A 25,746-nucleotide genomic window follows, 5' to 3' on the forward strand; every position below is an offset into this window, starting at 1 on the left:
GGAGAAACACAGCAGGCCAGGCAGCACCAGAGGAGCAGGAAAGTTCACAACTTTCCTGCTCCTCAGGTGCTGCCTGGCCTCCTTGTGTTCCTCCAGCTCCACACTGTGTTATCTACAAACAACAGACCCTTCATTCCTTTGCATGTATCACTGCCTTCTATGTTCATCTTGAAATAATTTCCCTTCTAAGTACCTGATACCTTCCATTTTTGAACATCTCTTTCCCAGCTCCTCATCACAATTTGTCATCTACCCTCTCTCTCTCTCAACCCCTCTATCCCACTTTCTTACCCTTTGTCTCCAATCCTTTGTGCCTATCAACTTCACTCCTCACCCTGCCTTCACCGTCATCATCTGCCCCTCTGCCTCTTCTGTAGCATCATACTTTTTTCTTTGCTACAGAGTCTCTTCCTTTTCTCCTCCTTCACTGTGCAGTGACCTCCTTTCCTCTTAAAGGGGTGTATTTCCCTTCTTCTCTACCACAGCGTATCCCTCCTTCCTCTCTATCATAGGATATCTCCTATCCTCCAGCGTATCCCCCACCCCCTCACTACCACTGCATATCCCCAGTTCCTCCCTACTGTTTTTAAGTCCTTCCCCCACTGTGCCACAAAGTATCCCTTTCCCTTCTCTAATATGATGTTTCCTCATCCCCTCCAACATGCTGCCTTCCCTTCCCACTCCACTTTGCCACGTTGAGCTAAATTTTATAGCTCTCATCCAAATTGCAAATTTACATTTTGAAATTTGCAAATATAAAATGCATATTTTCAAACTTGTTGCCTTCATATATATGCATTCATATATACAGATCTCAGTACTCATTTTACAGTATTTTATCTGGAGGTCTGTAAATAGATGGTTATCGCTGTTTTACTTCCTGCGGACGTGCAATTTAGGTTTGAGTAATAGTGCACACTAAACTAACTTAGGCTATGTTGTCTTTCAAAAGTAACTTGCAATTGTGTGACAAAATGCTGTGACAGTTGGCTGTGAGTCACTCACAATTTATAGAAATGTGTAAGTAGTACCATTTTGCTTGATCATCCCTTTAAGAATACTTTTGTCATTTTAATTTCTGATCAATTCAATGGCAAATATTTGTATTTCCAGTTGTAATAATTAAAGTGTCCTGTTTTGAGATTGTAATGTAATAGTTATGCTATTCTAATGGTAAAAATGATTATCAATATATGATATAACTTGAAAAGTTATAACTGCTAATTTCTTTTCTCATCCCTTATTTCCCATATCCTATTTGATCCATATTTGTCCATTAATTGTCACTGATACCAATCTTGATATAAAGGTAGACATTCAGTGTTGCCTAATGCATTTTTCATCAAGCCTTAGGTAACATTTGAACACACTTATAGAGTCAGAGTTGTACAGCACGGAAACAGACCCTTCTGTCCAACTCATGCTGATCAGATATCCTAATTGATCTAGTCACATTTGCCAGCATTTGGCCCTTCTCCCTCTAAATACTTCCTATTCATGTACCCATCTAGGTGTGTTTTAACAATTGTAATTGTACCAGCCACCACCGCCACCTCTGGCAGTTCATTCCATACATGCATCACACTCTGCATGAAAAAGTTGCCCCTCAGGTCCCTTTTAAATCTTTCCCATCTCATCTTAAACCTATGCTGTCTAGTTTTGGACTTCCCTGCCTTGGAAAAAGGCCTTGGCTACTCACCCTATCCATGGCCCTCATGATTTTATAAACCTCTGTGAGGTCACCCCTCAGCCTCCAACGCTCCAGGGAAAATGGCCCCTGTCTACTGTGTCTCTCCCCATCGTTCAAACTCTCCAACCCCAGCAGCATCCATGTAAATCTTTCTTGAACCCTTTTCAAGTTTGATATGTTATGGAGGTGCGCAAACAATCGCTGTTTTGTGAACCATGCATTGCGTTTAACCTTATGTCAGGATTTAAATCTGGGAGTAAAAAACGTGATTTCCAGGAAATTAATGTTGGTCGTTTGTTTAAACTCTTTATTGGTGTTCTGTTGGAGTTGATTTTATACAAATAATTTAGCTTCTATTATTGGATCTGATCAGTCAGTAGATTGGTTAAAAAGCCAACTAAAATTATGTCCAAGGAAAATTGATTTAAAGCAACATTATTCAATTGAAATTTCAAATTAGCCACAAGTCTGTCTATGGTGATACTGGTATTGGCCACATACGCTAATTTTAGTGGAAGTGTATCGCGCTCATGGATTTTCAATCAACTTGCTCAGAGATGTTATTAACACACCTGTGGAGCCAGTGGCTCAGAGTTAGGGAAACCAACACTAAACAATGCAGTTAAATGTGCTTCGTGTGTCCAAATTTAGTTAATAAATATGCAATAACCAAGAAAATAAAGTATTTACGAGGTTTTAAAAAGGGGACACATTAATTTTGCTTTTCATCTTAACATCTTATCAGTCAGTGCTCATGCATACATCATGTCTACATATGTATTGACAGCAGTGTCCATTATTCATATTCAATTTACTAATCAGAAATCAAAAATTTATTTCTAAATTCCCAATTAGCCACATGTTTGGTGTATTGGACAACACTTGACTAAGGCCTTCACTGTTTGACGAATAATGGCTTCGATCCTGAAATGATTTACCAAAGACCTAAATCAGCTCCTTTTCAGTTTCAAATGAATGAGAGTTTGCTCATAACTATGTTTCTAGTTTGAAAAACTCTTACTGTTTGTTATTTACCCAAATGCTGCCCACTTACTAGGACTGCTAGCTGCAGAAAGTAGGTATCTACTTGTTTCTGTATTTAAGGCATTTCATTCTACATAAATTGTCTGCCTTTGTGTGTGTAAATTTCACTGTCTCTCCTTTCACAGGCATGGTACTGAGGAGATAAAATTACTTTTCATGCTGTTTTCATGTAATTAATTCCTGACACAAACTGATGTGTTTCAGAGACTTTCTTTGAACAGCTCGTCATAATCAGGATATTGTCAGAATGATTGTTAACAATTAACTTAAATTTCTTGCAAATATATTGTTTTAAGTAGAATCTGATAAAAGCTTATGAACCTCATGCAAATTATTCTGCACTTAATTGTTGGTCAGACTTATTTTGCAAGATTTTTTAATCATTATTTGTTCATGGGGGGCGGTGGCTTAGTATCACTCGACTAGTAATCCAGAACCCCAGACTAATTTTCTGAGGACAAGGATTTGAATCCTACCATGGCTAATGGTGAAATTTGAACTCAACAAAACAAAAGAAATCTTGATTTTTTTTTCAGAAAGCTGGTTCCATGGCTGCATTAATCTATTGTCAATTGTTATAAAAACCCATCTGGTTGACTAATCTCTTTTAGGAAAGAAATTTTGTTATGGAACCAGATTTAATCTTCAATTTATAACTTGGCCAACTGATGTGTATTCATTAGAAATCATAATTTGTACAGATCTAAGAACGTGATCTTGTTATTTAAATTGACTTGAGCATATAAGTCATAATTACAAGGTCCTGAATGCACACGTTGAAAATCAAACCATTCCTAATTTTTTAAATTCTTGTGATGTGGGTTGTTAATACTGAGCTATTTTTAGGGGAGAATGGGATGCAAGATTTTTTTTATATATGCACTGATACAATCTGTATACAATCTTCCTTTGCCTATGTATCAGGCACTGATAGCTGGGCAAAACTATTCTTGCAAAACTGCCAAAAATTGCACAGCAGCCATTAAACACTCTGGAGGACCATGGCTGGTACATTCTTGCAAACTGCCAAGGAGGGCATTGCAATAATTGAATCTGGAATTGAAAAGGAATGAATGAGGCTTTAAATGGAAAATAGGCTGAGACAGGCTGGGACAAAGGTGGAACTTAGCAGTCTTTTTTAAAGAACATACATGATTGAAGAGTTCAACTGAGATCAAAGAAATAGTAAGATTCCAAACAGTCTCATTGAGCAGGAGAAAATGCCCAGAAGAAGAATGGAATCTGTGACTATGGTGTGGTATTGTCACAGAAACCAAAGACTGGTTGTTTAGATTCGGAGAATCCCCTACAGTGCAAAAAGAGGCAATTTCCATTGTTTAGTCAGGTTGCAGCTGTATAGAATTTTAATTAGGCCACGTTTGGAATAGGTGTACAGTTCTAGTGGCCCCCACTACCAGAAAGATGCAAAGGCTCTGGAGAGGATACAGAAGAGGTTTACTAGGATGTTGTATGGTTTGGAGAGTATGAGCTATGAGGCGGGATTGGATAAACCTGGGTGGTTTTCACTTGAATATTGGATGCTGAGGGGGTGACCTGATGGATGTTTACAAAATTATGAGAGGCATGGAGGAGTCAGAATCTTTCTCCCAGACTAGAATTGTCAATTACTAGGGAACATAGGTTCAGGGTGAAAGGGAGGAATGTTTAAAGGAGATGTGGGAAACAGGTTTTTCACACAGGTGATAATTGCCTGGAATGCGTTGTCAGTGGGGGTGGTAGGAGCAGATTCAATAGCAACATTTAAAAGGCACATTGACAGATATCTGAATAGGCAGGGAATAGAGGGATACAGCTACTTAGAGGCAAAACGCTTTTAGTTTAGAAAGGCGCTGTGTGTCGGTGCAAGCTTAGTGTGCTGTATTCTTTGTTTGTAGCTCCGCCTTGCCCACTTTGGCCAAATTCCATATTATCATATAGCCCCAGTTCATAACCATTATTTCTGGTTCATTTTTTTCCATTACAACCTTAAATCTTACTGAGTTACAGATTGACGCTTCTACCATTTTCCTGGCTTTGCTGCCTAAACTTAGGCCCAGCATCACGCCCTCTCTTGTATGACTTTCTATTAGCTGCCTTCTGAAGATCTCAAAAAGGGACATGTTTTGAAATTCTGCACCCCCACACCCCTCCCCCATATCTTTCACATCTTGTCTATCGCATTTTAATATTGGGGAAGTTGAAATCCCCTACTGTTGTTATGCCTTTTATTATTAGACTTCTCTGAAATTTGCTGATACATCTGTCCTTCTGTCACTCCCTGACTGTTCAGGGGTCTATTGTACACTCCTGATAATATGATTGCCACCTTTCTGTGTTTAAGTTCTTCCTATTTGGCTTTACTTGAGGAAACAACTAAGATATTATCCCTCTTTATTGTTGTAATTGACGCCTTCATCAATATTGTGACACCACCCATTCTTTTACACTTGCCCCGTCTCACCTGAAGACTCTATACTTTGCAGTATTGAGCTACTAGCCTTACCCACCCTCAACCATGTCCCTGTGATAGCAATGATATTGTATGCCATGCGTAATCACTTGCCTCAAATCATCTGCCTTGTTAACAATGCCATGCATTAAAATAAATGGTACCCAGCTTCACTTCCTTGTGTTTTAATTTGACTGTATAGGCTCAGCCAAGTCCGCACTGATTTGCTTTGCTTCTATGTTTGTCTGTGCTCACCTCCAATGGCACCACCACTCTATTTCCCATCCCTGTGCCAAATTAGTTTAATCTCCCACCAGTCAGATGGTCATCAATGGACAGGCTACCTCTATTGCCACCACTTTCAACATTCTGAAATGTAGATCATTGGGTCCCAGAGATTTGTCAATGCTCAGTCCCATTAAATTCTCCAAAACTGCTTTTTATTCTTACTGATGCAGCACATAAGGATGCCGTTTGACAAATCAAGCTGCGCTAAGTATTGATTCAGAGATAGTAGGAACTGCCGATGCTGGAGAATCTGAGATAACAAGGTGTAGAACTGAATGAACACAGCAGGCCAAGCAGCATCAGAGGAGCAGGAAAGCTGACGTTTCGGGTCTGGACCCTTCTTCAGATACTGTATTGGCGCCGCCTTGTGTTCCCACGAGGAGCTCGAACAGTTCATCCACTTTACTAACACCTTCCACCCCAACATTAAGTTCACCTGGACCTTCTCTGATACCTCTCTCTCCTTCCTGGACATCTCTGTTTCCATCTCTGGCAACCATCTGGAAACCGATATCTATTTCAAGCCCTACCGACTTCCACAGCTACCTAGAATGCACCTCCTCTCACCCACCTTCCTGCAAAAATGCCATCCCCTATTCCCAATTCCTTCGCCTCCGCTGCATCTGCTCCCAAGATGAGGCATTCTGCTCCCGGACATCCCAGATGTCCTCTTATTTCAAGGACAACAACTTCCCCTCCATAGTGGTCGAAAACGCCCTCGACCGCATCTCTCGTGTTTCCCGCAACTCATCCCTCACACCCCCTCCCCACAATAACAACAAAAACAGAATCCCCCTCATCCTCACGTACCACCCCACCAACCTCCAGATCCAACGCATCATCCTGCACCACTTCCGCCACCTGCAATCTGACCCCACTACCAAGGACATTTTTCCCTCCCCACCCTTATCCACCTTCCGGAGGGACTGCTCCCTCCGTGACTCCCTTGTCCGCTCCACACTCCCCACTAGCCCCACCATCCCTGGCACTTTTCCCTGCAACCGCAGGAAGTGCTACACCTGCCCCTATACCTCCCCCCTCACCCCCATCCCAGGCCCCAACAAAACCTTCCACATTAAACAGATGTTCACCTGCACATCTGCTAATGTGGTATACTGTATCCGCTGTTCCCGGTGTGGCCTCCTCTACATCGGGGAAACCAAGTGGAGGCTTGGAGACTGCTTTGTGAAACACCTACGCTCGGTTCACGACAAACGACTGCACCTCCCAGTCGCGAACCACTTCAACTCCCCCTCCCACTCCTTGGACGACATGTCCATCCTGTGTCTCCTCCAGTGCCACAACGATGCCACCCGAAGGTTGCAGGAACAGCACTTCATATTTTGCTTGGGAACCCTGCAGCCCAATGGTATCAATGTGGACTTCACAACCTTCAAAATCTCCCTGCCCCCCCGACCGCATCCCAAAACCAGCCCAGCTCATCCCCACCTCCCTGACCTGTCTGTCCTTTCTCCCACCTATCCACTCCTCCCACCTCAACCCCCACCCCACCTCCAACCTACCAGCCTCATCCCCGCCTCCTTGACCTGTCCGTCTTCCTTTGACTGACCAACCCCCACCCTAACTCCCCACCTACACTCACCTTTACTGGCTCCATTCCTGCCTCCTTGACCTGTCCATCTCCTCTCCACCTATCTGCTCCTTTATCCATCTACCATCCGCCTCCTCCTCTCTATTTATTTCAGAATCCCCTTCCCCTCCCCCATTTCTGAAGAAGGGTCCAGACCCGAAATGTCAGCCTTTCTGCGCCTGTGATGCTGCTTAGCCTGCTGTGTTCATCCAACTCTACACCTTGTTATCTGTGCCAAGTATTGAATCAAGTTATCCAACTCACCCCACTCTCCCTACTCTTAGAAGTCTAATCCATTTTTCCTTTCAGTGATAATCTAACTCTATTTTGAAAATTAAGTTTGAGTCTTCTTCCACCACACTTTCAGGCTGTGCATTCCAGTTCACAACAGCCTTTTTTTTCCCTTGTGTTATCTCTGCTTCTTTTTCCAATCAGTCTAAATCTGAATTCACTGGCTACCAATCTTCTGCCATTGGAAGCAACTTCTTCATTGCTCTATCAGAACCCTTGGATTGTAAACTTGCAGCTTCTCTGAGTCTTTCCATATGACCAAAGCTGCTCATTCCTGGTAGAATTATATTCAATCTTTCGTGCAACCCTTCTAATGTCTTAACAGGCTTCTTAAAAACTGCAAATTGAAAGCATTACTCCAGCTGAGGCTTGATCAATGTTTTATAAATATGTTGTGAAATATTTTTGCTTTTCTTTCTCCTCTGTAAGTTTAATAAAGTTTCGGGTCCAGTGACCCTTCCTCAGAGCTCTTCAGTCACCGAACCCGAAACATTAACTCTGTTTTATCCTTCACAGAAGCTGCCAGACCTGCTGAGCTTTTCCAGCAACTTCTGTTTTTTGTTCCAGTATTTCTGTACCACATCCATTCAAAATGTGTCCTTTAGTTCATATTGCATCTTTTCATTCTTCCTGCCAAAATGTATCACTTCGTACTTCTCAACGTTGAAATTATGTCAGTCTATTTCACCGGTTTATGACCTCCTAAAGCCTTACTGTGTTTACATTTCCAATTTCTTCTGCAGAATTTTAAATTTTCTGCCCAAGTCTTGCATACATGCAAAACCAGGTCATTAATGTATATACCAAAAGTAATGGTGGTACTTATTCCCTGCAAACAACTGTGTACATTATCCTCCAAGCAAGCATTTGTGCCAGAGTTCTGCTTTCTGTCTTTTAGCTAATGTCATATCCACACTACCACTGTCCCTTTTAATCCAAATGCTTTTAATTTTTAGACGTTTAGATGGCACATGACAATAGCATTAAATTCAGAAGTGAGAGGGTGTTTGACATAACACCAATGCAAAAGAATTGCAGAGAGTGGTGGGCCATAGGGTAGGCTATTGTCAATGATTTAGTGCAGAGTCTTCCTCAGTTGCAACAGAAGAATGTGACGTTGGCAGGCAAAAACAACAAGTGTGAAAGAAACTCAGCAGGTCGGGCAGCATCTATGAAGAGAGAAACAAAATGAAGGTTTCCATATGACACTTCTTCAGAACTGAAGAAAGATGGAAATGTGATGGGTTCTATTCTGCTGAAAAAGGGATATGATGAATGGAACAAAAAGGATGATAACTTTTTTATTTATTAACGGGATGAGTGGGTCGCTGAGTGGCTAGACAGCATTTATCGCCCATCCCTAATCGCCCAGAGGGCAGTTCAGAATCAACCACGTTGCTGTGGGTTTGGAGTCACATCTAGGCCAGACCAGGTAAGGATGGCAGTTTCCTTCCCTAAAGGACATAAGTGAACCAGATGGGTTTTTCCGACAATCAACAATGGATTCACGGTCATCATTAGATTCTTAATTCCAGATATTTTGTTGAATTCAAATTCCACCATCTGCCATGGCAGGATTCGAACCCCGGTCCCCAGAACATTATCTGGGTCTCTGGAATAACAGTCCAGCACTGGGCCATTGCCTCCCCTACAATTAATACCTATAACGATTTATGTCATAATATAAGACTGCCATTTGGGGTGTCATTAGCCAGCGCTCTTTTCCAGCGGACCACGGAGAACATTTTACAACAACTACCCCAGATTGCTATTTATCTGGATGACGTACTAAGAACAGGAAGACCAATAAAGAGAACTTGGACATAGTGCTTAAATGTTTATCCCAGGCAGGCATATGCCTTAGAAGGGAAAAATGTGTATTGTAAGTGCCCCAAGTGACCTACTTGGGCTACAGAGTCGATAAAACTGGGTTACACGTGGTGAAGGAGAAAGTGAGGGTGGAGCCCCGACTCCCACATCTGTACTGGAGCTTACGTCATTCCCTGGGTTAGTGAATTACTGTGGAAAATTCATACTGTAGGAGTGTTTTTCACAACCCAGGACAAAGACTCAGGAGGCAGGCAGGATTCAGGCAAGTGGACGATGTTTATTCAAGCAGAAACCGGTTTATGCAGAGACAGGGCCAAAGGATCTTCCCCAAATCTAGCTTCAGAAGATAGATCAATGACACACCCTCTGCTTTTACACAAAGAAATACAGCATTTTTATACATTTTGTGTTACAGTAATCAAATACAACGTAGTCACTGTCCTTCCCCTTAATTCAAATACCCAATCCTGTTGGACACCTAATCATTGGTGGGCCATTCCATGGACAGCCCCAGCATCCCATTATCTTGTGGCATTAGCCAGACATTGTAATTTCATGGCCTTGGGATCTTCCAATGCATCCTATTCATTCGCATGCCAAAAAGTTTAAAGGCTATATTCCTTTGGGTCTTTCTCAGGCTTGTTTATCTGTAAGGACAGTTCAAATTCTATTACCCATTGTATTTTGGTGCTGTCTTTTATCACATTCAGTTACTCCTTTTACTTTCCCACTGTCCCAATTACATAATGTAAAAATAAACTGTCAGTTAGTTTTAACTAATTGCTATAAGGTTAACTTCTGTTAGAAAGTTAATTATAAGTGTAACGTTATACAACTACTTCTGCTGTCCGCATTTCATAATTAATGGGTGTTATCCTTGCAGATGCTTGAGGATCTAATCTAGCACCTGACACTATTCATTTACTGGGACAATCATCCCTTCATTAATAAAGCTGGAATTGGTCATTTGTCTGTCCTAAGGCATCCTTTTTTTCAGAACTGTCTCGGATGGGTACATACAAAGTTCTTTTACTGATCTTCGAGCCGTTCTATTCGAAGGTACCACTATATTTCACTGTGTGAGCAAGCTGCTTAGTTTTGCTTAGCTTCTGTCTGCCATCTTGTAAGCAGGCATGGAAGTCACTTTACATAGCCAGGTACAGGGCACCCCCTACAGATCTGCCCTTTGGCCCTAAGCCAAATGATGGCCACAGGGCCACTATTAATTCAAGCAGTCCAAATCAGAGTTGAAAAAGTCCAAATCAAATTCCAAGAGTATTCTTCACCAAGTAATGTTGCATCCATGATCCTCTTACCATTGTTTGATGAGGTGGTCTTTGCTGTTCCACTAGTAGTCTCTTGGTTTGATGGTGCATAATAGGGCCACCTCCTTGGTCCATGGCTCTTCAGCAGTCATCTTCTTCATTATCGTGGTCATAATGCATTTTACAAGACAAAAATATTGTAACATACGAACAGTTCTACAACAAACATCACCATTTCCTGTACAATGGAAGTCCCAAGGGATCACAGCCACCCTTTCACCCAGCTCCGTAGGGTTGAAGAGGGAGGTTGTTTGAGTTTATTCATTTCTTTTTGCATACGGTCGGCCAGATCAGTAATTGCTTCTGAATTATTGGGGCTGTATGTATAGCACTCTTTTCCGATGACTGCACCTGTCTCTGCTTTCTCGACTGACGTCATGTCGAGGGCAATTCAGTTCTGCAATGCCATAGTTCATATGGTGACCATTTCTGCATTTATTTTGCTCAAAGCTCATGAGTTGTTGTTGTCCACTTGCTCTAAGACTCTAGCCAAATTTATAGATTTTTTGGATAACTTGTCTGTGCTGTACCAGGGTAAGAATATGGAGAGGAGAGGAGCCTATCTGCTCCTGAAATTGCTCGTTTGTGTTGTTCTGGCACCATCAGCATGTGGCATATGAACGGTACCATGTAGGCCAAGTAATATGACCCTGTCCAAGTTGGGGGTAGCCAGGCATAGGCTGTGTGTCCACACACAAAGTAGGTGCCGTTGTACAGGATAAATCGGGTAATAATCTTGGGATACCAGCATTCTGTAACTCGTGAGGTTCCTGAAGGTCAGGAGGCTAGGGCCACCGTGCATGAGGAGAGACGCATTTAGTGATCCCATGGTCAGGAAGAGTGCCCTGATGTGTCCTGGGAGAGGGTCTGTGGAAGTGTTAACTCTGGGTGCAGTTGCTAAATCCCATGGGTGTTTCTTCTCCTTTGTTTTCAATTCCCGTCAGGCAGATCAAGCTGTCGGGTCTCCCTATCCCTGATGTGTTATTCAGTGTGATGAAGGGGCGGTGGTCATGAGGTCATGTAGTTGGGTTGGTACCTTCCTGTAAAGGTGTTCAGGTTATACCCTGCTGATTTCCATTAGGCCCTATCTCGGTCAGTTTTTACTAAGTACTTTCCACTACTGGTAGAATGCCCATCTCTATCTCCCTGTTTTGAGCTGTTCTGTCTTAATACCCATTCAGCTAATTCTGAAGCATTAACGGGGATAGGTCACATTAGTATCCCTCCCTTAGCGTGTATGGGGGCATGGGTACAGACCCAGCAATTGGAAACATTATGCCATACATTTTTATAATTATCACATGTATTAACATTCAAAATCCTCTTCACCATTCGCCTATCAGCCTCTAATGGGATCAAAAGTAAGAGGAACCCACAGAGGATTAGCATTTTCATACTCACGTTAATTTCAGCAATGTTCTCAATCACAGTCTTTATTGCGCAACTGCGTCACATATATTTACATGCGACCTTAATCTGTTCCGGTTGTTGTCCTAGGGTTGAGGATCCTGCTCCTGCTGTTTGTTGGCGTACACAGATAAGGGTCCTCTAAAACCTGCAAGAGGGGTTGAAGAGAGAGAGCATATCAGACTAGCAAGCTGGACAGTCACCCCATTAACCATTATATACTCTTAGCTGTGTAGGGATGTCTCCATTTACCGATTCCATTTTCATATTAATAAGTGCGTTTCTGTTACCTGTTAATATTACCTCATGAGGTCTGTCCCACCAGGGGGACAAGGCTCCCTTGCTTGGGATTATTTTTACCAGGGCATTTGATCCTGGGGCTGACATTTCTTTTCGTCCTGGGTGTCCGATCCTTGACAAACTGCTGGTCTCATGCCTGTTCATGGAGTATGTGTACATGCTTGGAGATGGATTTCATGTAATCTCAGACTTGTCCCTTGCTGTTAGTCAGTTTTGCTCCCCCTGTGATTAGGTCCTGCGGGAGTATCATTGCTTGTCCTGTCATGAGTTCAAAGGGTGTTAGTCCGGTGGTCCTAGAGGGCACTGCTCTTCATCAGAATGGCTGGTAGGGAATGGGCCCATTTAGCCCCTTCTCCTATCATTGCCTTGGTCAGACCATTTTTCAGTGTTTTACTCATCCTCTCTACCATCCACAGAGCTTGGGGATGGTAGGGGATATGATACTTTCGTGTTATTCCCAGTAGTTTACATGCATTTCTTCAGGCACTGGACAGTGAAGCGGGTCCCTTTGTCTGAATCTATTAGTACGAGGATGCGCGCGCCCCCCCACACCTAGGTAGTATTTCTGCTGCCAGTATTTTTGCCACTGAGGTTGCAGTATAGTCTTTTGTGGAGAAAGCTTTTACCCATCTGGTAAACAGGTCAACCATGACCAGACAGAATTTTTTATTCTGTCTTTGTGGGAGTGGCCCTATAAAATCCATTTGATTGTGTTCCCATGGCCCCCTTCGATGGGGCTGATGGCTCATTTTAATTTTAATTCCTTCTGATTCGGTCTGTGCATGTGCAGTGCATCTTGTCAAAATTTGGCAATGTCTTTTCCCATTTCCTTTCCACCACCAGTGGTTAGATATCAGCTGTATCATTTTATTTCTCCCTATGTGTACTAATCATGGTAACATTGCATAACATCTGCTGGCAGAATGTGGGGGCTGCCATTTTGCCATCCTTTCTCCAAATATCATCAGCTCTTAACGCTGCCCCGCCTTTAATCTATTCTGCTTTTTCTTCTGAACTAGCTGCTGCTTGTAAACTTAAAATGTTCCATTCATCATCTTTGGCTTCATGCTGTCTCACAGCTGCTATCGTTATCACTTCCTGTTTTAACATTGTTTTCGTTGCGCTATCTGCATAACTATTCCGTCTCTGCTCTGGTGTTCGAATTTTCTGGTTGCTTTTATTTTAATTACTGCTGCTTCTTCAATAGCTGCGGCCACTAGGTCCTCGACTAGGTTATTATGCTGGATTACAGTACTATTCAAAGTGACGTAACATCGCCTTGCCCATTTCATCATGTAGTCATGGACTATACCGAAGGCGTACCTACTGTCTATACAGATGTTAACCCTTTTGTCCCCTTCCTAACCTCAGGACTGGAGAAAGTGCTTTTAGTTCAGCTACCTAGGCGAGTGACATCCTTCTATTCTCTCTCCTGCTAAAAGCTCTTTCAAATTAACCACGACCCTCCCTGTCCGGGCCCGACCATCATAATACTTCTGCACCCCATCTACAAACATGCATTTCACATCTGGTCCCTCTAATGGCCCTTCCTTAACTCAACCCTTTCTGTCTTCTTTCTGCTTCAAAGAAGGGGATACGATCATGTCTGTCTCCTTGTTTCTCCAAATTTTTCACAATTTATTTAACTGCCTCAATAGCTTCAGGCATGACAGGGTACTGCCTTTTAGGTGGGTGTACATTTCCAGGTATTTCAATCAGTTTTATATCTCATCTCCCAAACTCGGTTTTGGTGGTTGCCCATAATTTGGGGCACGTCATTTGCTAAATTATGATAGGGATCCCCATTCCCACTCAACTGTGGCAGCACAAATGCTCTGAAGGAAGCATTCAATCCTTGACCTTCTAAATTTTTAAACTGGCAATCCCAATCAATTTTCGCTTCTCGTATGTTAATTACAGCTCCAAATTGTTCCAGCAAATTCATTCCTAATATACTACCTTCAGTATTTTTACACTTCTATATAAACATTGATCACACAATCTGCAATTTTTATTTCAATCTGTTGGCTGAGGGTGGCTGGTTGAGTCCTGCCAACAACACCCTGTAACAACTGCTACTTTCTTAATATTCCCTTGGTTATTTTCTGCTTTCATAGCCCAGTTGTGTACTTTATTAATCTGTGTTTGTTTTTTTTATCCCCCAGCTCTCTATCCACAGATTACTTCATCCCGTAAAATTAGCAGTAAAATATCATAATAAAAATTTCTAAGAAAGTATCCATCTATCCCATGTCAAGCAGAATGGTTTAATTAGTATTGAACCACCTCCTCTATTAAGTTTGCCTTTTCTAATTCGTCAATCAGCTTTCTAAGATTTTAGAACATGAAATTTGTTCAAAGGGAATTGCATTCCCAAGATTCCAAATTTCCTATCATTTGCATGCTTTCACATCAGTACCTTTTACAATGAGCAAACCTTATCTGGATTTGAAGATTCACTCGTGTTAAAACAGTTTTTGGACATTCATTTCTGGCCAGTAAATTAAATTCCAAACATGGTAATTTCTGAAATTAAAACTTAGTCAAAGTGCAAACACAATACAGAGCCAATTCTAAAAGATAAATTTTGACCAAGCTTTACAAACTAACCTTTTAAATCAACGTTTTGTTATAGACTTCTGCTTGACACAACCACTGAGATTTTCTTAAATGGACATCACATTAACCATACATGTCCCACACTTACACAGGCACACTACACATTTAAATTATCACACATTCCCAAAATGCAAACTAAGTTCAAAACATCCCCAGATCTCAAGCTCTAGGGAGCAAAAACACACAAATTGCACCAGACAACATTTAGCAATCAACAAACAAAGGTGCATTCAAATCAGACCACAAAGAATTAGCACCTCTACAAGATTCAGTGAACCAGCACTGAGAGCCATCTCGCTCGCTCTCTTTGTTACTTATGAACACTATGTAGCTATTTCAGCATGATTCTGCACACTGTAGAATGGACCAGTCTGGACCCCAGTCCATTTTTCCACAATCCTTCTCTGCCACTTCCCAGGCTGTCTCCCAGCTGTGGCTGTTTCTATATTACTGTTTTATTATTTCCCAGACCCTTGTTCTTTTCCTACCTTGCGCTTCTCTTGCCAGAGATTTCTGGTCTTTTTTATGTTTCGTTTTCTTTTCTCTCTTATTTCACTGTTTTTCCTATTATTTCGTTCTTTTACTTTGTCCCTCTTATTTTGCTTTTCTTTAATTTCACTTTTTTTTTAAATTCGCCTTTTTTCTTATTTTTGCACATGATAGCACCAGGACTTGCAACATTCTTCCTTCTTTCGCGCGCTGTCATATTATTTCATGCTCTCTCGTGCCGGCACCCACTTACACTATGCCTGATCCTGCGTCTCGTATTCGCTCCAATCTAAAAGTTCGTTTTATGCCCTGGCTTACAGAAGCCCCCCACCAAGTGCCGCACTAGCTAGAAAGGGTAGTAACTAAACATACTCACCCAGACTGTGGCCCAAGGTGTGCCAACTTCAGACAGGGCACCCTGCTCACAGCATCAATGTGTAGGAGCGTTTTTCCCGACACAGGACAAAGACTCAGGAGGCAGGGAGGATTCAGGCAAGTAGAAGATGTTTATTCAAGCAGAAACCAGTTTATGCAGAGAGAGGGCCAAAGGATCTTTCCCAAATCTAGCTTCAGAAGATAGATCAATGACACACCCTCTGCTTTTACACAAAGAAATACAGCATTTTTATACATTTTGTGTTACAGTAATCAAATACAACGTAGTCACTGTCCGTTCCCTTAATTCAAATACCCAATCCTGTCGGATACCTAATCATTGGTGGGCCGTTCCATGGACAGCCCCAGCATCCCATTATCTTGTGGCATTAGCCAGACATTGTAATTTCACGGCCTTGGGATCTTCCAATGCATCCTATTCATTCGCATGCCAAAAAGTTTAATGGCTATATTCCTTTGGATCTTTCTCAGGCTTGTTTATCTGTAAGGACAGTTCAAATTCTATTACCCATTGTATTTTGGTGCTGTCTTTTATCACATTCAGTTACTCCTTTTATTTTCTCACTGTCCCAATTACATAATGTAAAAATAAACTGTCAGTTAGTTTTAACTAATTGCTATAAGGTTAACTTCTGTTAGAAAGTTAATTATAAGTGTAACGTTATACAACTACTTCTACTGTCAGCATTTTGTAATTAATGGGTTGTGATCAGTCTATCTTGTTCAGGGCATAAGAGAAGGTGTCTCCTAAGGCTAGTTAATTCTTTACATCTATGGTTAAATGTTTTTTTAAGGCTTGTATTATATCCTGGTTATGTATTGAAACCAACTTCTATGATTAAAGCAGTTCTAGCGAGAAACTATTTAATATAGACGGTAGCTTCAAAGAGACAGGTAAAATTATTTCGTAGTAAATAGCTGTTATCCTTGCAGCTGCTTCAGGACCTAATCTAGCACCTGACATTATTCATTTACTGGGACAATCATCCCTTCATTACTAAAGCTGGAATTGGTCATTTGTCTGTCCTAAGGCATCCTTTTGTCAGAACTGTCTCAGATGGTATCATACAGCGTTCTTTTACTGACCTAGCAGTTCTGTTCGAAGGTACCATTATATTTCACTGTGTGAGCAGGCTGCTTAGTTTTGCTTAGCTTCTGTCTACAATCTTGTAAGCAGGCATGGGCCACTTAGTGTGTTCAGGTCACCTTACATAACCAGGTACAGGTAATCCCTACACATACGCAATCTGGCCTCCTTCTTGGCACCCTTACACCAGCTATTGAAAAAGGGTCAGACTTGGAAATGGTCGCGTAGCCAAGAAGCAGCCTTTAGGGAAGTGAAAATGCAGCCTTCGTCATTGAAGTTGTTGGCCCGCTATGATCTGAAGCAAGAAGTAGTGCTGACATGCATTGCCTCCCCATAAGGTATCGCGATGGTGCTGGCTGACCAGTGGTCCAGTGGAGAGGAAGGTCTGATACTGTGTGCTTCTTGGACTTTGGCTGATGCCGAATACAAGTATGCCCAGATAGAGAAGGTTTGGCAGTCATCTTTGGTGTGAGAAAGTGACAGATCACAAACCCCTGCTCGGGCTACTGAAGGAAGACAAGGCGGAGCTGCCCGTCGCTTCCAGTAGAATTCAGCGTTGGACCTTTATTCTCAGCACGCACAAGTACAAGTTAAAACATAATCCGAGAGGCCAAGTGGCCAATGCGGATGCCCTGAGCTGTCTCCCACTGGCAGATACTCCACTGGTGTGTCCCACCTGGAAGAGTCCGTTGTTAGTATTAAACTTTCTGGACACCCTTCCAGTCACTCGGACAATAGCCGATTGTAGGCACAAAAAGATCCCGTCCTAACGAAACTGAAACAGCTGGTGTTAATTGGCAAAACATCAAGGCCATCGGAACTAGGACTGAACCTTTTTTGGACCTGGCGAGACCAAATCACCATAGAGGATGGCATATTACTGTGGGAAGCAAGGGTGATTGTCCTGAGTAAAGGTTGCCACCTTTACTCCTCTAGGCCGAACTCCTCTAGGATCATCCAGGGGTTTTCAAGACGAAGATACTTGCAAGAAGCTATGTCTGGTGACCAGCATCGGATGTTGATATAGCTGCTTTGGTTGGGCAGTGCCCAGAATGCCAACAAAGCCAAAAATTGACAGCAGCAGCACCCCCACATTTGTGGGAATGGCCGTGCATGTCGACTATGCCAGTCCTTTCGTGGGCTTAATGTGGTCATTGTGGACATCCATTCAAAGTGGTTGGACGTGCGTAAAGTTCACTCAGCAAACTCGGAATGACAATTGAGAAACTGCAAGCATCGTTCGTGATATGCGGACTCCCGGAAGTATTTGTCACGGACAATTGGACATAATTTACCAGCAGGCAATTTGAATATTTCGTGAAGTCCAGTGGCATTTGGCACATAAAGACAGCTCTATACCATCCATCATTCAACGGTCCACCAGATTGAGTGGTCCAAGCATTGAAGACCGGCTTAAAGAAGCAGCATACAACATCAGTTGAGACCAAACTGTCCCGGTTCCTGTTTGATTATAGGACCATCCACATGCAACAACAGGGATAGCTCCAGCCAAGTTGCTGATGGGGAGAAGACTCTGCACCAGGTTAAACCTGATATTTCCAGACCTGGTGGGGGGGCCAGGGTGAAATGGCATCAGAAATGCCAATGCCAGCCAAATGCCTCCTCGAAACGAGAGAGACACTTTTTAATTCAGGGAATGAAGTTTAGTGCTGGAACCATGGAAATGGCCCTGTACGGGTGCAAGGTGAGGTTGACATGTGGTCAGGTCCCGTGACTTACAAAGTTTGGGTAGGTGACACTGTCCAGAACAAACATGTGGATCACCTGAAAGCCATTACCTTGCAAACGGGGCAGGAGCAAAACAGCCAGAAGGCTCGGCAGAAACCCCAGGTGCTCTGCCTCCATCTAGTGTCGAGAAAACCTCAGAGACTGAAATGGATGCAGCCTTGATACTATTGCCACTGGAAGAAGAGGAGGAGACTCTCCCGAGATGTTCTGGATGCAAGAGACGGGCCACGGATCGGTACGTGCAGCCTGCGTCATTCAGAGGAACCGGACCTGGGGCGAAAACATTGCAAGAGAAGATACAAGCAAAAAACAAGGCCTACAACCCCAGACATGGCAGTGGGAGTGTGGGGAGAAATCAGATCAGAATCAGATGGACCTCGTTAACTACAAGGTTCTTGACTGGGATTGTTAACCTGGGCCAATCAGGAAAGCCTTGGCTGACCAATATAACCAGGAGATTAGAATTTCCTCAGTTGAGGACTGACTCCGAGCTGGCTGGCCACAGCCAGTGTACTGTGTACTGGTAAATAAAGGATGACTTGGTGACGGGGCACTGGCCTTTGAAAAGTTATTTCACTGGGAAAGTGCTGTGGAAAGACGATAAGATGTTGGCGGTGATCATGGATTGGATTAGGGTGTCTCAGAGAATGGCTCCTTCAGAGTGCTGACTGGAGGGGACAGGAAGATGAATTTGGTGATGGCATATCATGTTGGAGGTGATGGAGATAGCAGTGGATGATCCTTTGAATCCAGGTGCTGGTGGTGTGGAAATTGAGGACAAGGAGAACTGTAGTTCTGAGAAGGAGAGAAAGGGGTGAAGGTAAGTGTGTGGGATATGGGTCATAGAGTGTTGTGGGCCCTGTCTATCATAGTGTGGGGTGGGGGGAGTCCTTGGTTGAGGAAAATGAAAGAGGCGCTTTTTTAATCCAGTAAACTGTATTTGACATTCTCCTCTTCATTTGGGAGACTGCTTTGTGGAACACATTCACTCAGTCAGCAAGCAGGATTCTGAACTTACATAAGACCATAAGCTGTAAGAGCAAAAATGGGCCATTCATCCCCTCGAGTATTCCCTGAATGAGAATGTGGCTGATCTGATAATCCTTGATTATACTTTCCTGCCTTATCCCCACAACCCTTGATTCGCTTACTGATTAAAAATCTGTGTGACTCAACCTTGAATATACTTAATGAACCAACCTCTTCAGCCCTTTGCAAGAAAGGATTTCACAAATTAACTACCTTCTGAGAGAAGAATTTTTCTCTCTCATTAGTGGGTGACCTCTTACTCTGAGATTTAAGCCTTCTGGTCCTGAAGCCCCTCACAAGGGGAAACCAACCTCTGAACACCTACATTGTTAAGTCGCCTGAGAATCCTATAAGTTTCAAGAGTCACCTCTCATTCTTCTAAGCTCCAGTGAATACAGACCAAACCTACTCAACCTCTTGTCATATGAAAATATCTCCTTACCTGGAATCACCTGAGTGAACCTTCTCTCGACTACCTCTAAAGTTGTATATATTTCCTTAGACTAGTGGACTAAAACTGTTCACAATATTCCACATGTAGTCTGTCTAGTGATTCGTATAGTTTCAGCAAGACCTCCGTATTTTTGTGCTCCATTCCCTTTGAAATAAAGGCCAATAGTCCATTTGCCTTCTCTATTGTCCAGTGAACTTTGTGATTCTTGGACAGGACTCCAAATCGCTCTGTACTATAGTTTTCTGCGATCTTTCCCTATTTAATTAAAATTCAGCTCTTGTATTCTTCCTGCCAGAGAATATAACCTCATATTTTTGCCCATTATATTTCATCTGCCAAGTTTTGTGCCCACTCACTCAACCTGTCTACATCCCTTTGTTGACTTCTTATGTCATCCTTACTGGTTGCTTTCCCACCTACTTTTGTGTCATCCACAAACTTGGCAATAAAACATTCACGTCCATCATCCAATTCAATAACATATTTTGTAAATAATTATAACACCAGCACTGATCCCTGTGGCACTCCACTAGTTACAGATTGCCATCTTGAAAATCTCCCCTTTTATCCCAACTTCTTTTGTAGTTGGCCAATCTTTGATCCATGCTGCCATATGCCCTCCACTTACCATGGGCTCTTAGCTTATTAAGACCCTTTTGTGCTGTAATTTATCGAATGCCTTTTGGAATTCCAAATATAGCATCTACTGGTTTCCCCTTTATCTATCATCTTTGTTATCTCCTCAAAGAATTAGAATATAGTGGACAGTCATGATTTTCTCTTCATGAAGCCATGCTGACTGCTTGATTTTAATATGCATTTTAAATGCTTTGCTGTTACATCCGTTATAACAGACTCGAACATGTTCCCAACATCGGATGTTCACCCCTTTCTAAATAAGGGTCAGCAGGTTTCCAACCCTCTGGGACTCATCCCAAATCTAAGGATAATTGAAAAATTACTGCCTGTGATCCACCGTGTCTGTAGCTAATTATTTTTAAACTCTTGGATGCAACGTGTCATGTCCAGGAGACTTATCAGCCTTTATCCCCATTAGTTTCCCTAGTACGTTTTAATTCAGTATTTATCACTGTGCTTTGAATGTTCTCTATCTTGAAGACTGGTGCAAAATATTTATTCAACTGCTCTGCCATTTCCCACTTCCCCATTATTACTTCCCCAGCCTTATTTATCTAAGAGACCTATATTGATTTTGCCCTCTCTTTTTTTTTAGTTGTATAAGATGGTTTTACTCTGTGTTCTTATGTTACCCTTATAGTTTATTGTTTTCTTCTTTATTGTTTTTTTGGTCAAATTTACAAATCCTTGGTTTACCATTAATCTTTGCCATAACATGTTTTTAATCTTTTAATTTTATACTCTCCTTAACTTCCGTTGTTTACCATTGTTTATTTCATAGAATCCCTACAGTGTGGAAACAGGCCATTCGGCCCAAGAAGTCTACACTGACTCTCCTAGGCGCATCCTACCCAGACTCACCCTATCCCTTGCAACCATGCTCTTTTTCCCATGGCTAATCCACTGAACCTAAACATCCCTGGACACTGTGCATAATTTAGCATGGCCAATCCACTTAACCTGCACATCTTTGGACTGGGAGGAAACCGGAACACCCGGAGGAAACCCATGCAGACACAGGAAGAATTTGCAAACTCCAAACACAGTCGCCTGAGGGTGGAATTGAGCAATGGTTCCTGGTACTATGAGACAGCATTGCCAGCCACTGTGCCACCAGTGATTTTATTCTCTTCCTAGAATTCTTCTTCCCCTCTTTGGATTATATCTTTACTATGAGTCATGAGCTATTTTCTTAAATGACTACCGTTATTCCTCAACCACCTTTTCTGTTGAACACCTTTCCCAGTCCATTCCAACCAACTCAGCCCTCATTCCTATGCAATTACCCTCAATCAACTTTAATACAATTGTTTTACAGACCAAGTTTCTCACTCTCGACCTGATGCTAAATCCTACCATATTATGGTCTCTGTTCCCTTGGGGATTTCTTACTCGGAGATCGGTTATTAAACCTGCCTGAATGCACATTACTAGATCAAAAGTAGCTCAGTACCAAATTGGATCCACAGTTCTAGGAAACTCTCAAAATATATTTTGAATTCTTTCTTGTAGCTACCTTTGCCAATTTGATATTTCCAATCTGCATAATGATTAAAGTCACCCATGATTAGTATACTATCTTTTTTTACATGCCCTCATTATTTCATGATTTATTCCCTACCCGACAGAAGAGTAATTATGGGGCCTATAGACTATCCCACCAGCGTCATCTTCCACTTATTTCCTACCTCCACCCATATGGATTCTATACCATCCAATCCAAGAGTATCTCTTGCTGTCCTACTTATTCCATCTTGTACTAACAAAACTACCCCACCACATTTCTCTTTCTGCCTATCTTTTCAAAAAGTAACATACCTCTGAATATTTAGTTGATCTCCTTATAGCCATGTCTTTGTAATGGCTATAAAATCACATTATTGACCTCTATTTGTGCCATTAATCCATTTTGTTCTGAATACAACAAATATTTAAATAAACAGCCATTAACTTTGCTTTTTTTTTTGCAGTTTCTCCTTTTCAGCTATTGCTTCCTTAATCCTAATACACTCTGTCCATCCCTGACCCACGCTTTATCGTTTATCGAAACAGTTGCTCTGCAGTGCTGCCAGTTTCTTTTTGATTTGTGAGCACTACTACCACTACTGTGTCCCCATCTCCTCCCTCTACTTGAATACCTTCCTGTGCCATGATGCCATGGTCAAATCACTTATCCTCCCTTTATTCCTCACTGTCATCAACACAGCTTGCAAGGACCTTGTAATTATTAGGCAACATCAGGAATGGAGGCACCTTGAGGGCTGTCCCTTGAGTCCCCATACTTACCTCAGCTACAATCACAAACATCTCTACCTGATACCAGACCAAATTTGAATTGCCTAATTTAAGACAACAAGGTGCAGGGCTGGATGAACACAGCAGGCCAAGCAGCATCATAGGAGCAGAGAGGCTTATGGAGTGTGTCTGCCTCCTGGAGCAGTGTCCAAGTGACTTTTCCCCTGCCTGATATGAAGCAACATCTGCAGCTCAAACTCCAGTGTTTCACCATCTTGCCCTCATGCTCACATTTCTGTCATTGGCCTTCTGCAGTGCTACAGTGAAGCCCAACATTTCAATTTGCAAGTAGACATTAATCGTTCTGGACTCAAAATTACTATGCGGAATAAGAGCTTATGGTGTAGGCGATAATATTTTTGATGGACAGAAGATTTCATTAGTGAACAGTAAATGGAAAGTAGGTATAAATGAGTCATTTTGAGTGGTGTAGCACAAGAGCCTTAATTGACAATTTATCTCAATAACTGGGAGAAATTTGCTAGTGACACAAAGATAGGTCAGATGAAAACATGTTAATAAGGAGGATATAAAAGGTCTGCAAAGGGATATGGATAGGTTAAGTGAATGGGTAAAAATTTGCCAGAAGGCATATATTGTAAAAATGCAGGAAGAATAGAAAAACAATGTTATTTAAATGATGAGAGATTACAGAATTTAGAAATACAAGGTAAGGTGATGACACAGCACTGTAGTTACTGGACGAGTAATCCAAAAACCCTAGTGATGCTCGGGAAGCAGGCTTGAATCCCATTACGGCAAATGGTCATATTTGAATTCAAATAAATGTGGAAGTAAAAGTATAATGTTACTGTGTAACCATGGTCAATTGTAGTAAAGTTCCATTTGCTAATGTCTTTTAGGGAAGGGAAATTGCCATCCTTACCCAGTCTGGCCTACGTATGACTCCAGATTCTCAGCAATGTAGATTGTTAGCTGACCTCTGAAATGGTCTAACAAGCCACTCAGCTTTTTCAAACTGGTAAAAAGCCTCAGAAAAGGAATGAAACTGAACAAATCACCTGGCATCAAACTCGGTACCGGAAGTGATAACGGCATACTTGGGACAAAAATAGAAGTTGCTGGAAAATCTCAGCAGGTCTGGCAGCATCTGTGAAGAAAAAAATCAGAGTTAACATTTCTGGTTCCTCAGAACTAGTGCAAATAGAGCAAAGTCGAGGGGCTAGTGCCAAAAGTGAGAGAGCTGTCTCGGAATAGTCAAGCAACAGCCTTACATAGTCATACTCTTACAATCGTAACTGACACACAATGTTCCAGACAGGGCCATCACCATATGTGAGTGTGTCCTGTTCCACCTCCAGGACAGACCCAGCAAAGGCGACGGCACCATGGTATACTGTCAGGAGGGAGTTACCCTGGGAATCCTCAACATTTACTCCCATGAAGTCTCATTGCATCAGGTCAAATACAGGAAAGGAACCTCCTGCTGATTATGATGTCTTGCCACCCCTCAGCTGATGAATCAGTACTCCTCTATGTTGAACACTATTTCAAAGAGTACTGAGGGTGTCAAGGGTGCAGTATGAAGTTCTTCACTTAGAGAACAATGTCTGTCACCAGTAGTGGTTCAACACCATCAGTACTTTCCAAGCTGATTGAGTGTTAAAGTACTTAGCAGCTAGAATAAGCCTGTCACAGGTGGAACACATAGAATCCCTACAGTGCAGGTGGCCATTCGGCCTGACAAGTCTGTACCCTCCAAACAGCATCTCACCCAGATCCCTACCCTATCCTTGTAACTCCACGTTCACCATGGCTAACCCACCTAACCTATTCATCCATTTAACCTATTGAATCCACCTAATCTGCACATCTTTGGACAGTAGGAGGAAACTGGAGAACCCAGCGGAAACCTAGGCAGACATGAGGAGAACGTGCAAAAGAAAATGAAAACTCCACGCAGAGGCCCCCAGGGCTGAAATCATCTTCACTGATGCGCCCACTGCGGATGCACCTTATCGTGAAAGTCACAGTAGGAATGACTGCTGTGCTGTCCTTGTAGAGCCAAAGTCCCATCTTCACATTGAGGTTTCCCTCCTCAATGTTCTATTGCACTAACACTATGCTAAGCAGAACAGACATTGAATAGATCTAGCAATCCAAGACTGGGTATCCATGAGGCACTGTGGGCCATTGGCAGCAGCAGAATTGTACTCCAGCAAATCTGTAACCTCATGGTCCAACATATCCCCTAATCTGCCATTGCCATCGAGCCAAAGGATCAACTCTTGTTCAATGAAAATTGCAGAAGGGCATCCCAGGAGCAACAAGAAAAAATGTCGACCTGATGAAACAACAACAGAGGACTGCATGCATGTCAAACGGATAAGCAGCAAGTGACAGGCACAGCTAAGTGATTTCACAGACAATGGATCAGATCTATGCTCTGAAATCCTGCCACATCTAGTTGTGAATGGTAGTGAACAATTAGACACTTCACTGGGAGATGACACTTCAAAATATCCCCATCGACAATGATGAGGGGGTCCAGTGCATCAGTTCAAATTCTTGACTAACAAGGGAATAAAGTTTTTCAGGGAGGGGGTGGATGCAGGTCAAAATGTGAAATTGTGGCCACAATCCGATTAACATGATCTTATTGAAAGGCACAGCATGCTTGAGGGACCAAATGACTTCTTCCTGCCCTTAATTCATACGTTCAGACAAATTCTGTCCTCTATTTTGATCTTATTTCCCTCCATAGTATCTGTAGCTTATTTTCATGTTTTTGCTTTCAGTCAGAGTTGACTTTC

The 25,746-nt window shown here is 42.3% G+C and overlaps 1 protein-coding gene across 1 annotated transcript in view; it reads left to right on the top strand.

Annotated features, from left to right (window-relative positions):
- LOC109937398 (peripheral plasma membrane protein CASK) overlaps positions 1–25,746 on the top strand; it is a 183,038-nt gene that overhangs the window by 1,712 nt on the left and 155,580 nt on the right. The gene's annotated exons all lie outside the window — the stretch shown is intronic.

The sequence above is a fragment of the Rhincodon typus genome, chromosome 11 (assembly GCF_021869965.1).
Source record: "Rhincodon typus isolate 14 chromosome 11, sRhiTyp1.1, whole genome shotgun sequence".
In the NCBI taxonomy this organism is placed as follows: Eukaryota; Metazoa; Chordata; class Chondrichthyes; order Orectolobiformes; family Rhincodontidae; genus Rhincodon; species Rhincodon typus.